This window comes from Eleutherodactylus coqui, chromosome 3 (genome assembly GCF_035609145.1).
Source record: "Eleutherodactylus coqui strain aEleCoq1 chromosome 3, aEleCoq1.hap1, whole genome shotgun sequence".
NCBI classification, from domain to species: Eukaryota; Metazoa; Chordata; class Amphibia; order Anura; family Eleutherodactylidae; genus Eleutherodactylus; species Eleutherodactylus coqui.
The window spans coordinates 32,198,763-32,214,250 of record NC_089839.1 but is presented as its reverse complement, the minus strand read 5'-3'; positions in this window follow the sequence as shown (position 1 = coordinate 32,214,250).

Here is a 15,488-nt window from a genome sequence, read left to right as displayed (position 1 = left end):
AGCATGTAAATGGTAATCTAGTCAATAGCTTCCTAAGTGGACAATGAAAGTGCTATGATCATAGCGATTAGCGTGAGTGATTAGTAATAGGCACATGAGAAGAAATACAAACTAGACATAATTTGAGATACTAGCCATTCATGAATATTATTGTAATAAATAAAAGAGGGCAGACCAAAGTGCAATAGGGCGACATCAAGAGGTTATTAGGGAAACGCTACAATTTACCTGATTATACAATGTGAAGGGCCAGAAAGAAGGGCTACTTGAGGATCATCAATTGGAAAGCATGACGCACAATATCTTAAGAAATTAAGTTCATTTTGCTGAAGTACTGATTGAACCAAGGGACAATTGCCATGTCTAGAATAGTAGTAGAGAAGCAGAGGTGCAGGAATGTTATATTAGAAACAAGAAAAAGCTAAAGAAATAAGGAAATGCAGGTGAGATTTCACAGTTACTAGAATATAGGGTAGAGTAATCAAGTAATAATCACCATTCAAAGAAGTGAAATTTTTTGTTCTGTTTTTATTTTTCCATTTGAGTCTTCCAAAAGCCATAACTTTTTTTTAATTTTCCACTGACAGAGCTGCATGAGGGCTTGTTTTTCTTTTGCTAAACAGCAATCACTGAGACAGATAATTCTATTGTAAACGTATAGCCCTTCACCGAATAAACACCTTAAAACTCAATTAAATTAAAGTATAGAGTTTAGGACTAACTCCTAAAAATAACAAGGGTGTCCCTAGTCACCTGACCAAAAATCAAGTGATGAGAATCCTAGGGGTAACGTAATAGTGGACAGACATGGAGCAATTATGACAAACAACTGTAGATCCCTGTTACGTTCATGTGGGCAAGTGAGCACCAGGTCCACATGAATGGGACGCAGAATGATAGGGAACACCAGGTAAAACTACCACAGTTTAACACTAGAGATGAGCGAGCACCAAAATGCTCGGGTGCTCGTTACTCGGGACGAAATTATCGCGATGCTCGAGGGTTCGTTTCGAGTAACGAACCCCATTGAAGTCAATGGGCGACCCGAGCATTTTTGTATATCGCCAATGCTCGCTAAGGTTTTTCATTTGTGAAAATCTGGGCAATTCAAGAAAGTGATGGGAACGACACAGCAACAGATAGGGCAGGCGAGGGGCTACATGTTGGGCTGCATCTCAAGTTCACAGGTCCCACTATTAAGCCACAATAGTGGCAAGACTGGGCCCCCCCTCCCCCCCTCCCAACAACTTTTACTTCTGAAAAGCCCTCATTAGCAATGCATACCTTAGCTAAGCACCACACTACCTCCAACAAAGCACAATCACTGCCTGCATGACACTCCGCTGCCACTTCTCCTGGGTTACATGCTGCCAACACCCCCCCCCCCCCCGCACGACGCAGTGTCCACAGCGCACACCAAAGTGTCCCTGCGCAGCCTTCAGCTGCACTCATGCCACACCACCCTCATGTCTATTTATAAGTGCGTCTGCCATGAGGAGGAACCGCAGGCACACACTGCAGAGGGTTGGCATGGCTAGGCAGCGACCCTCTTTAAAAGGGGCGGGGTGTTAGCCCACAATGCTGTACAGAAGCAATGAGAAATATAATCCTCTGCCACCGCCATCAGGAGCTGCACACGTGGGCATAGCAATGGGGAACCTATGTGCCACACACTATTCATTCTGTCAAGGTGTCTGCATGCCCCAGTCAGACTGCGTTTTTTTATAAATAGTCACAGGCAGGTACAACTCCGCAATGGGAATTCCGTGTGCACCCACAGCATGGGTGGCTCCCTGGAACCCACCGACTGTACATAAATGTATCCCATTGCAGTGCCCATCACAGCTGAGGTAACATCCGATTAAATGCAGGTGGGCTTCGGCCCACACTGCATGCCCCAGTCAGACTGGGGTTCTTTAGAAGTAGACACATGCATTTACAACTCCCTGTGGACCCACAGCATTGGTGGCTCCCTGGAACCCACCGGCGGTACATAAATATATCCCATTGCAGTGCCCAACACAGCTGATGTAACGTCAGCTTTAATGCAGGTGGGCAAAAAATTAATTGGATTACACTGTAGGCGAGGGCCCCAAAAAAGTGGTGTACCAACAGTACTAATGTACGTCAGAAAAATTGCCCATGCCCAACCAAGAGGGCAGGTGAAACCCATTAATCGCTTTGGTTAATGTGGCTTAATTGGTAACTAGGCCTGGAGGCAGCCCAGTTAAAATAAAAATTGGTTCAGGTGAAAGTTTCAACGCTTTAATGAGCATTGAAACGTATAAAAATTGTTTACAAAAATTATATGACTGAGCCTTGTGGGCCTAAGAAAAATTGCCCGTTCGGCGTGATTACGTCAGGTTTCAGGAGGAGGAGCAGGAGGAGGAGGAGGAATATTATACACAGATTGATGAAGCGAAAAGGTCCCCGTTTTTGATGGTGATAGAGAACGATGCTTCCATCCGCGGGTGCAGCCTACGTATTGTTTAGGTATCGCTGCTGTCCGCTGGTGGAGAAGAGAAGTCTGGGGAAATCCAGGCTTTGTTCATCTTGATGAGTGTAAGCCTGTCGGCACTGTCGGTTGACAGGCGGGTACGCTTATCTGTGATGATTCCCCCAGCCGCACTAAACACCCTCTCTGACAAGACGCTAGCCGCAGGACAAGCAAGCACCTCCAGGGCATACAGCGCGAGTTCAGGCCACGTGTCTAGCTTCGACACCCAGTAGTTGTAGGGGGCAGAGGCGTCACGGAGGACGGTCGTGTGATCAGCTACGTACTCCCTCACCATCCTTTTACAGTGCTCCCGCCGGCTCAGCCTTGACTGGGGAGCGGTGACACAGTCTTGCTGGGGAGCCATAAAGCTGTCAAAGGCCTTATAGAGTGTTCCCCTGCCTGTGCTGTACATGCTGCCTGATCTCTGCGCCTCCCCTGCTACCTGGCCCTCGGAACTGTGCCTTCGGCCACTAGCGCTGTCGGATGGGAATTTTACCATCAGTTTGTCCGCCAGGGTCCTGTGGTATAGCATCACTCTCGAACCCCTTTCCTCTTCGGGTATGAGAGTGGAAAGGTTCTCCTTATACCGTGGGTCGAGCAGTGTGTACACCCAGTAATCCGTAGTGGCCAGAATGCATGTAACGCGAGGGTCACGAGAAAGGCATCCTAACATGAAGTCAGCCATGTGTGCCAGGGTACCTGTACGCAACACATGGCTGTCCTCACTAGGAAGATCATTTTCAGGATCCTCCTCCTCCTCAGGCCATACACGCTGAAAGGATGACAGGCAAGCAGCCTGGGTACCCTCAGCAGTGGGCCAAGCTGTCTCTTCCCCCTCCTCCTCATCCTCCTCCCCCTCCTTCTCCTCCTCCTCAATGCGCTGAGATATAGACAGGAGGGTGCTCTGACTATCCAGCGACATACTGTCTTCCCCCGCCTCTGTTTCCGAGCGCAAATCGTCTGCCCTTATGCTTTGCAGGGAACTTCTCAAGAGGCATAGCAGAGGAATGGTGACGCTAATAATTGCAGCATCGCCGCTCACCATCTGGGTAGACTCCTCAAAGTTTACAAGGACCTGGCAGATGTCTGCCAACCAGGCCCACTCTTCTGTAAAGAATTGAGGAGGCTGACTCCCACTGCGCCGCCCATGTTGGAGTTGGTATTCCACTATAGCTCTATGCTGCTCATAGAGCCTGGCCAACATGTGGAGCGTAGAGTTCCACCGTGTGGGCACGTCGCACAGCAGTCGGTGCACTGGCAGATTAAACCGATGTTGCAGGGTGCGCAGGGTGGCAGCGTCCGTGTGGGACTTGCGGAAATGTGCGCAGAGCCGGCGCACCTTTCCAAGCAGATCTGACAAGCGTGGGTAGCTTTTCAGAAAGCACTGAACCACCAAATTAAAGACGTGGGCCAGGCATGGTACGTGCGCGAGGCTGCCGAGCTTGTCCACGTGTCTGTTGTTAAGTGGACCTTGGCAGTAACCGCGTTGGTGAGGGCGCGTACAATGTTGCGGGAGACGTGGTCGTGCAGGGCTGGGACGGCACATTAGGAAAAGTAGTGGCGACTGGGAACTGAGTAGCGCGGGGCCGCCGCCGCCATCATACTTTTGAAAGCCTCCGTTTCCACAAGCCTATACGGCAGCATCTCCAGGCTGATAAATTTGGCTATGTGCACGTTTAACGCTTGAGCATGCGGGTGCGTGGCGGCGTTCTTGCGCTTGCGCTCCAACACTTGCGCTAGCGACGGCTGGACGGTGCGCTGACAGACATTGGTGCATGGGGCCGAGGACAGCGGAGGTGAGGGTGTGGGTGCAGGCCAGGAGACGGTAGTCCCTGTGCCCTGAGAGGGGGGTTGGATCTCAGTGGCAGGTTGGGGCACAGGGGGAGAGGCAGCGGTGCAAACCGGAGGCGGTGAACGGCCTTCATCCCACCTTGTGGGGTGCTTGGCCATCATATGTCTGCGCATGCTGGTGGTGGTGAGGCTGGTGGTGGTGGCTCCCCGGCTGATCTTGGCGCGACACAGGTTGCACACCACTGTTCGTCGGTCGTCTGCACTCTCAGTAAAAAACTGCCAGACCTTTGAGCACCTCGGCCTCTGCAGGGTGGCATGGCGCGAGGGGGCGCTTTGGGAAACACTTGGTGGATTATTCGGTCTGGCCCTGCCTCTACCCCTGGACACCGCACTGCCTCTTGCAACCTGCCCTGCTGCTGCCCTTGCCTCCCCCTCTGAAGACCTGTCCTCAGTAGGCGTAGCAAACCAGGTGGGGTCAGTCACCTCATCGTCCTGCTGCTCTTCCTCCGAATCCTCTGTGCGCTCCTCCCTCGGACTTACTGCCCTTACTACTACCTCACTGATAGACAACTGTGTCTCATCGTCATCGTCCTCCTCACCCACTGAAAGGTCTTGAGACAGTTGCCGGAAGTCCCCAGCCTCATCCCCCGGACCCCGGGAACTTTCAAAAGGTTGGGCATCGGTCACGACAAACTCCTCCAGTGGGAGAGGATTCGGAACCCTTGCTGCCCATTCTGGGCAGGGGCCCGGGAACAGTTCCTGGGAGTCTGCCTGCTCCTCAGAATGTGTCATTGTAATGGAGTGAGGAGGCTGGGAGGAAGGAAGAGCAGCAGCCAGAGGATTCAGAGTTGCAGCAGTGGACGGCGCAGAACTCTGGGTGTTCGATAGTTTGCTGGATGCACTTTCTGCCATCCACGACAGGACCTGCTCACACTGCTCATTTTCTAATAAAGGTCTACCGCGTGGACCCATTAATTGTGAGATGAATGTGGGGACGCCAGAAACGTGCCTCTCTCCTAATCCCGCAGCAGTCGGCTGCGATACACCTGGATCAGGAGCTCAGCCTGTGCCCACATCCTGACTTGAGCCTCCACGTCCTCACCCGCGTCCACGTCCTCTAGGCCTACCCCTACCCCTCAGCATGGTGTATTACCAGTAGTGCAGAAACAGAACGCTGTAATTAAATGTGCCGCTTATTGGCCTGTGGTTGGAGGCTGACTTCGCTTACGGAACGCACAGCAGAGCCAGGAAATAATTTTGCGCAAGCCTGCTGTAACACTTAGCTGGCTGCGTATGAATTAGGAGGACAACTACCCCCAGCACAGACCCAGTACACTGAGGACAGTCACAGGCAGCCCAAATAGATTTTTTTTCCCAAATGTTTTTGGAAAGGCCCACTGCCAATATTCAATAAATATGTCTTCTGTCCCTGCCTCACCACCACTACTGGCCCTGGACTATGTATAATTACTGCAGGGCGCAATACTCTGCACGGCCGATATACAAAAAAAAAAAAAGTGCAACACTGCAAAAAGCAGCCTCCACACTACTGCACACGGTTGGATGTGGCCCTAAGAAGGACCGTTGGGGTTCTTGAAGCCTAAAATACTCCTAACGCTCTCCCTATAGCAGCTACGGCACCAGCAGCACTGTCCCTGATCTCTGTCAGAATGCATCTGTGGCGAGCCGCGGGAGGGGCCGATTTATATACTCGGGTGACACCTGATCTCGCCAGCCACTCACTGCAGGGGGGTGGTATAGGGCTTGAACGTCGCAGGGGGAAGTTGTAATGCCTTCCCTGTCTTTCTATTGGCCAGAAAAGCGCGCTAACGTCTCAGAGATGAAAGTGAAAGTAACTCGAACATCGCGTGGTACTCGTTACGAGTAACGAGCATCTCGAACACGCTAATACTCGAACGAGTATCAAGCTCGGACGAGTACGTTCGCTCATCTCTATTTAACACCTCTCCCTATCTTCTACTAGAGTAAGTGACACAGACCTATGTGAGCGGGGACATTGCCCCAATAAAGGGCAGCCCAGCGGTCTTTGAATCTGTGCACTTGCTGCTTCTAGGAACCCATGCACCCTGGATAGGACACATACACTTGCCAGCATTGCCAGGGACAAACTAGACAGTAAAAAGACACACAGAGCCATAATCACACCATACAGCAGCAAACATGCAACGATTAGTAGTAGATGTAAATGCTATAAATGCCAGGTATTACTTGACATTTTGATCAAAATATGGAAGCTAGCAGGCCACGTCATGGCTCCTGGCTATACCGCTAGTCCCTACACTAACCAGGAGTCCAGCAACACAACCAAACAAAGCCCAAAACACGAACATTTCTTGCAGCCACCACACATAGAACCTGCTCACACCACACACAGAGAGAGAATGAGAACAGAGAAAGCTGAAAACACCTAGACCTGGGAAGACAGCTTTTATGTGTACAGAGCTAGAGTGATTAGCTGACTGGAGACACACACGCTCAGCCAGCACAATCCCCCAAACCTGAGCAGGAGAACTCCAGAGAACCTGTAGAACCACAGGTCTCAGGAGACAGACATGACAATCACTAGTTAATAGAATTCCCAAAAATAAGTTATGAAATAGGGCTGATCAGGAACACGAGTGGCTAGCCAATCTAGACGCATGTGACACTACTGGTTCAAAAACAGGCCTTTAACCCCTGCATCCACAAGCTGGATGTGCAAACCCAAACCTAGTAGTACCTGAACCCACTCAGAAATCAGTGTCCAGTTCAACCGCCACAAAAATAGTACTGGTGAAAAATGTCTATCCAACCTAAAGTGTTAGATGAAAGGATCCTTAAAAAACCAAAAGGATAACACGAAAAAATTAAAAGTACTATCACCATCTGCTATTCAGTCTGTAACTATCTTATTGCAGTATAAACAAAATCCAAGGTTTAAATATACCTATTGGTTCTGAAAGTTCTTATTGTTTCCAAATGACTAATGGCTCAAATACTTCCTATTGATAAAATTAGTTCATGTTGGTTCAACGCATTTCCCTGGAGGATGCAGTTCATCAGGAACTAAGTTACTCCGATCGAATAGAAAATTGCTCAAGACTAACACCTACAAGTGCTTGTTAGCAAGGTCTAATAGCAGAAGGAGGCTAACTAGGCTGAATCTAGCAGACAAATAAAGTGTCTAGTATCTACTTCAACTAGACTACTAGCAGGAGCATAAGGCCGCCTGCAGACGAGCGGGCCGGATCCAGCGGCGAGAATTCTCGCCACGGGACCCGACCCGAGCGCCTGCAGGGACGAGTGCGTACTCACCCGCGCCTGGCGGCCCCGACTCTTTCATGTGCGCATGCGCAGACCGGAGCCAGCGGTCGGGTGAGTGACGTTTCTCGCAGAGCCCCGCACAGAAATAGGACATGCCGCGGTTTGTTTGCCACGCGAGATTTCGCGCGGCCAAACCACGGCCGTCTGCATAGGATTGCGTTTGTTAACGCAATCCTATGCAGGCTTTGAGCGGCGGAAATCCCGCGGGAAATCCCGCCGCGGGATTTCCGCCCGTGTGCAGGTGGCCTAAGAAACTGAATAAGGTGCAATAACCCTGCCTACTGAGACATAAAAATGAAAATAAAGATAAAAGATGAAAATTAATAGCATAGCTATTATCTGCCTTTTCCTTACCTGAGTATACAGTGCTCAATGAGCGCTCTGTACTAGAAAGTGAAAATGGAAGTATAACTTCCACTATGGGAGTTGGGGGTGGTCATGTGACCCTTGGGGTTCCCTGCTACAGCAGAGCTGCAGGGTCATACTAGACCCTGGCCAGCTCTGCCAGTGACTATTGTCACTATAGGGGTTGTTTTCTAACAAGGGCTCCTATGGATGCCCCAGCTACAGTGGGAAAATGTCAAAAAAACAAACCAAAAAACATGTGAATGTCCCCCAGAGGTCTTATATGATGTCATGGGGGACATAGAAGGTAAAAAAACATAATTACATAAATAAGTAAAACAAAATTACAGAATAAAACAACAATATATACATAAGAAGGAAAATAACCCAAAACCAATGCCAACCAAAACCGTCGCTATAAGCACCTTGTAATCCAGAACCATACATATTATATATCAAAACGTCCGAAACAAAATGAAGAACTCATTCCCATACTTTATTTTAGCGTAAATATACTAATTTTAAAAAAAATTACTAGAAATGTTAAAAAAAATCTTTAACATGACTTTAACATGCGATGCTTTGATCGCTCCTGCAGTATGACGTAATGCCGTAGCATTACGTCATACTGCTTTTTGACAGGCAGTCTATCAAGCCACCCCACGGGGATGGCTCGATAGGCAGTCTGTTAAGGCAGCCCTGGGGCCTTTCATTAGGCCCCCGGCTGCCATGACACCTGCACGGCTCCCCCGATCTCACCGCGGGGGATTTAAATGCCGCTGTCAGGATTGACAGCGGTATTTAAATGGTTAATAGCCACGATCGGCCGCTCACGGCTATTGCCCGCGGGTGTCAGCTGTTATAAACAGCTGACGCCCGCACTGTATGAAGAGAGGTTGCCACGCAACCTCTCTTCATACATACCCTGACGCTCCAGGGCGTACCGGTACACCATTGGTCGTGAAGGGGTTAATACGTAGAGGAAATTAAAAAAAAATATATGCATTTAAAAAAATGAAAAATTAAACAGAAAGAAGGGATAAAAGAAAGGAATGGAGCATGAGACCCAAAGCACCAGAACCAGGGTTGTATAAAATCTATTTCTAGTCTATGGGTAGTCCTGAAATAGTTAAAGACTTTTCAAAATTGGAGCCTCTTTTATAAGACAATTATAATATTATGATTTGCAAATGCATCCAAATTCAATTTACTCATTTAGAAATTGAGATGAGCGAACGTACTCGGTTCGGGTGTTTTTACACTCGAGCACCGCTTTTTCCGAGTAACTGACTACTCGGGCGAAAAGATTCGGGCCGCCGGGGGTGAGCGGGGGCTTGCAGAGGGGAGTGGGGGGGGGGAGAGAGCTACCCCCTGTTCCGCACTGCTACCCCACGGCGCCCCCCGAATCTTTTCACCCGAGTAGTCAGTTACTCGGAAAAAGCGGTGCTCGAGTGCAAAAACACCCAAACCGACTACGTTTGCTCATCTCTACCTTTCAAAATTGGAGCCTCTTTTAGCACTATTTTATAAGACAATTATAATATTATGATTTGCAAATGTCCAAATTCAATTTACTCATTTAGAAATTGAACACTTTGGAAATATCTTTTTTTCATATCACTAAAATATTTAATAATCGTTCTTCCAATCATTGACATCTTAGCTGTAATGGAAAGAGCCTGTGGGACAATGACATAGAACCACCTTAATTAGGGATAGGCCTTTTCATGGCGAGTTAAGTAAATGTTATAAGAAACTTGAGCATTCAAAAGCGAAGGCCACAATGATTTTCCAGGTCTTAAAAAAGGGGTAAAAATATGAGCGTGACGAATACGGCGGTGTTTTCTTCTTCTGAAACAAACGTAATACTGACAGCACTTCACAGATTGATCTTAACTGGGATTCTTTCAGCAGCATCAATTTATAGAAGGCAACAATAAAGGAGATTAGCAGGAAATTGCCAAGTATACCAGCTCTAATCAATTATAAACTGCTTTCATTTTCTAGTGAAAGCTTGAACGCACAAAAAAAATTACAGCTGCAAAAACAGGAAATTATAATTTGGTTGGATATAAATAACAAGGCTGGATATGTCAAAAAAATAGATGGATTGTAGTGTTGGTCTATCAGCGTAAATTCCAGCTATTTAGAAAAACACTTTAATTATGTGTTAGGCGTATACTTCATTTTCATTCGATATGGTGTTTAGTAATATGAGCTTACTACACCCAACAGAGGAGGAGGAGGAGTATTACAACAACGAACCTTATAAAGCAAACATAAGCGAGTATGTGAGCCGAGTGTGCTGTATTCTAAGTGTGCTGTTTCTGAAGTGTGTGACCTGAGATTAGCGGAAATACTGAATGCATCTTTCCCTATTTTATTTGTATTTGTTTGTTTTGTTTTATATCAAATCATAGTAATCTTTCACTTTATACATTGTAGCTATATTGTTTTTTTCCACCCCAGAGTTAAATACATTGTTCATATAGTCTGCTTGTAGCTTTCACTCTCCTTTGCTTTGTACAGGTGAGTAATTAAGGGAGAGATTAAACTAAAAAAATAAATAAATCTTGCTATTTGTATAACTTATTCCACAGTGCTTTCTGGTAATTTATTTATTACCCCCCACCAAGCTGGGTACTCATTTTATTGACCTTGGAAGGATGAGTCTACCTTTAGCCGGCTACATAAACCATGCAGGTATTGAACTCGCAACAGTCATGAGCAAGAGCTTAGGACTGCATTTCTGCTGCCTTAACACTCTGCACTACAGGAGGCTCTAATCAAGGGAATACCCAATCAAGGTGTCATAAATTGCATCTGTGGAACTATTGACCCTTTTTACACGGGCCAATCAGGTAAATGACTGCACAAGTGCTGACATCGCTGCTAAGGTCATCAGCGCTCATGCAGAGTGTTTCTACTGAAACCTGTGAGTGATTTACACTGCACGATTATCACTCAAATTCGTTCATTTGAATGAATGTTGAGTGTTAATCGTCCCATGTAAATGGCCCGTTACTGCGTTCTTTCCAAATAGAGGAGGAGAAGGAGTAGTACAGCTAAGAACTATATAAACAAACATGAGCAAGTATGTGAGCTCGAGTGTGTGTGCGGCATTCTAAGTATGCTGTTTCTTAAGTGTGTGACTTGAGATTAGTGACTTTAGGAGAATCACTTGTATTTATTTACTGCTTATCTATTTTAATTGTTGCATATATTAGTTTTATCTAACCTCTCAGTATGATCCCCATTTAGAATGTGCTCCATGATTGACAATGCCTAGTCTAGTGTGCATCTTGTGCCATATATACAGTCCTCAATGCGTCACACCAGAAAGGCAGTGGGAGGTTAGGGATGTAAACAAGTGTCAATCAATACTTTACAGCTGGACAACCTTATTAAGATCAGCCATCAATGTGTGGCTGGTAAACATTCCATCCCTAAGACTAGTGAGGAGCAAACTTTTGAAAAGTTTGGTTTGCTCGATTCTTAGAACTTGTGCAAAAAATTCAATTCAATCTGAATTAGTTAGAACTTAACTGGAAGTTCGCCAAAACCACTAAAATTGGTGTATAAGAGTGTTATACAAGGCTTTTGTGGCTCTTAGGCTGGATTCACACGAACGTATATCGGCTGGGTTTTCACGCCCAGACGATATACGTCATCTCTCTCTGCAGTGGGGGGGAGGCTGGAAGAGCCAGGAGCAGTGTTCAGAGCTCCCGCCCCCTCTCTGCCTCCTCTCCGCCCCTCTGCACTATTTGTAATGAGGAGAGGCGGGGCGGGGCTAATTCTCGGAACTTAGACCTGCCCCCGCCCCACCTCCTTTCATTGCAAATAGTGCAGAGGGGCGGAGAGGAGGCAGAGAGGGGGTGGGAGCTCAGTTCCTGCTCCTGGCTCTTCCATCCTCCCCCACCTGCAGATGAGGACACCGTATATCGGCTCGGCGTGAAAACCGAGCCGATATATGGTCGTCTAAATCCACTCTTAGACAGTGTTATACACCTGTGTTCAGGACTAGTGTTGATTGAACCAGACTAGAAGTACTCTGTTTCAGGTAGGACTTTGCTAAAATCTTGGTTCGGGTTCATGCCAAATCAAACTTTTAGCAAAGTTCTACCTGAACACAGGGTATTACTGGTTTGGTTCACTCAATACTACATTGGACCCTTCACCCATCAATAGAATACAGTTGAACTGCAGTGCAATACCCTTATAGAAGTAGAATCTTCAGAGCAAAAAATATCCTGTCCAGCGCTTCACGGGATAAAGGAGTGGAGATGGGGTGTATAGATTACACCAATACGTGTAGTTTAATAGCAACGCGTTTCAGCCCTCGGTGGGGCCTTTTTCAAGCTTTATCCCGTGAAGCGCTAGACAGGATATTTTTTGCTCTGAAGATTTAACCATACTGGGTTCCCTATTATTAGGGATCCCTGACATCCTAGCAGCTCTCCGTTTCAGGATTGGGAAGAAGGATTCACGGATCTAACTTATCTAACTTATCTACAGGCTATCTTGGAATTGGAGGTACTAGTGAGTTATCCCACCCAGGGAAACTCACTAAGTACCGGGTAAGTCCTTTTCTTTTACCTCATTATACCACAGTATTTTCATATAGCACTGAAGGAGCGCTACTTCTGATCTCGACCCCTTTATCATTGCCTTATAGAAGTAGCTGAATAAGGCTAGCAGAAACAACTTGGATCAAAGCCAAAACAAAATTCATGGTCTTACTTTACTAATGTCAGTAATAATAAAAGGTTCACTGAAGCCAGGCAAAAATAGATTTTTTTCACTTTAATGTCCTTAGCAGGTGTGGAGATATGTTTTGGGTCTCATTTTATTTTTTGGAAACTCTGAAAGCTCCTTTAAATACACTCTTAATAAAAAACAAATCAAACACCTAGAAGGAATTGTTACTTTGCCTCAAAACTCAGCATGCAGTTGGGGCAATTGAAGAGATTTTGACCAGTTACCAGAGTCTGAGAGGGGGTAGATTATTGGAATATGAAAAGCTGGGTGGTCATATTGACGAATTGCCAGCCACCAGGGCCATTCTGAGCAGACTGTTAGGAGGCGTTCGGATCAGTGGTTTCATGAGGTCATGCACACAAGGTGACTGGGCTCAGAACACTTTCGACAGACCACCAGCAGAGAGGATCATCTGGTTGTCTGACAAGCATGAGCAGCTCCAACTGTTTTGTTGTCCACCATCCAGAGACAGGTGGCACCATCGTTACAGCCCCTGTGCTGTCAGGACCATTTTCAGTCTCATGGCTCCCACTGCATATACTGCCTTTTACACCCACCCACCATCACCTCCATTTGCAGTGGTGTCAGGAATCATAAAACCAGACAGCTGTGGAGTGGAACTGGGTTGTCTTCAGTGACAAATCCAGGCTTAGTTTTGCCATTCATGAAACCCATGTTCGTGTCTAGAGTGCCTCAATCCTGCCTTTGTCGTGGAGCAGCACACTGCCCCCTGCTGATGTGATGGTCTGTGGGGACATCGCATATGACAGTTGATCACCCCTAATAGTGGTACAATAGACAATGGCAGCTCAGCAATATGTTCAGGACATCCTGCAGCCATATGGGTTCCTCTCATGGCGGCTTCCAAGAGGCAGCAGGATAATGCTCGGCTGCACACACAAGGGGGTCACAGGAATGTCTCCACAACACTGTCACACTTCTGTGGTCTGCCCAGTGGCCAGATTTATTATCAATAGAACATGTATGGGACCTTCTTGGATGCCAATGTTGACAGTTTAAACCAAAAGGTATATTTAAACCATTGGATTTTGTTTATACTTCAACAAGATAATTACAGACTGAATAGCAAATGGTGATAGTATATTTTATTTTTTTGTGTCATCCTTTTGTTTTTTCTTGAGGATCCTCTCACCTAACACTTTAGGTTGGGATAGCCATTTTTCCCGAATATTATTTTTTGTGGCTGTTAAACTAGACACTGATTTTCTGAGTGGGATCTTGTCATGTACTACTAGGTTGGGGTTTGCATATCCAGTTTGTGGATGTACGAGTTACAGGCCTGTTTTTGAACCAGTAGGGTCACATGCGCCTAGATTGGCTAGCCACTCCTGTTCCTGATCAGCCCAATCCACAGGATACTAGAGCCTCCATGCCACCCGTATCACATCTTGTATCCAAGCTAGAGGCGGTACAAGAGGGTACTAGAGCCTCCATGCCCACCCATATCACATCTTGTATCCAAGCTAGAGGCAGTACAACAGGGTACTAGAGCCTCCATGCCGCCTGTATCACATCTTGTCTCCAAACTAGAGGTGATACAACAGGGTACTAGAGCCTCCATGCCCACCCGTATCACATCTTGTATCCAAGCTAGAGACGATACAACAGGGTACTAGAGCCTCCCTTCAAATATTCAGTTTTCTACAATAAATTCTCCTTTTGCTCTGATATTGTAATCACTTATTTATATCAATGTTACAATCACACAGAGGAAGTTCCATTCGATCCTGACAACTCTTTCTAGATGATTGATTTTTTTGACAATGAGTGTATTAATCCCATTGTATTGGAACTTCTGCATCCCTTAACTGGGGGACTAATTACATTTAGTAGGTGAACATTGGACATGTCCACGAGACAATTTTCCTAAATGGCGCAATGAATTAAAGGCATTTCACCTAATTTAGTCATACTGTGCGCAGCCTACAGCTCACAACTGCAAATAAATGAAGATTGAAGTTATTGGCTAAGAAGGATGTCTGATGAGTATCGATCTGAAGTAGAAGGTACAATCTCTGTTAACTCTTTTGTTTACTTCCCGACAAGATATTGATTGGCACATTATGTACCAAAGTGTAAAGAAACTCTTCTTTTACAATTAGGTTTCTTTGTGATGGTTTTCCTCAACAATGTTTAGGGTTAAAGCAAGTGCGAACACAAATGAATAGCATTGGAAATCCTCTAAACATCTTCTGAAGTGGATTCTAAATGTTCGCTATTTTTTTTAAGTCATTTTGTCCTACAAACCAAATCAGGTACATTTCCTATGAAGCAGGTAGCAGGTGCGGAATATGAGGTCCGTGATAGAGAGCTTTTACACCAGTTCATTTGAACAAACAATGCTTTACTGAATGTAGGATAATATGGCATTAGCATACAACAGTGATATCTGGATACAATGCAATCAGTTTTCTAATATTCAATTTAGGCTATGACATGGCTCGTACCCTACAAATAGGGTGTCCTTAATATTGTGCACACAATATAAAATTATCATGGTCAATAAATGGTTTACCCCGACCAGGGTAAATGCTGTAGCTCCACAGATGCTGGATGAAAATGGAATCTCCTCTGAAGGAACTTTGTCTTTCAGTAACTTTGATTAAATGGGTTCTGTCACTAAAAAAAATAAATCTATACTTATCTATTCCTGCCCCATCGGTCTACTTACCAGATCTTTACCTCCCCTATCTTCTCCTAGTTACGGTACTAGTGGGGTGCCTAGGTACGCATGGCGCAGGGCTCCCTGATC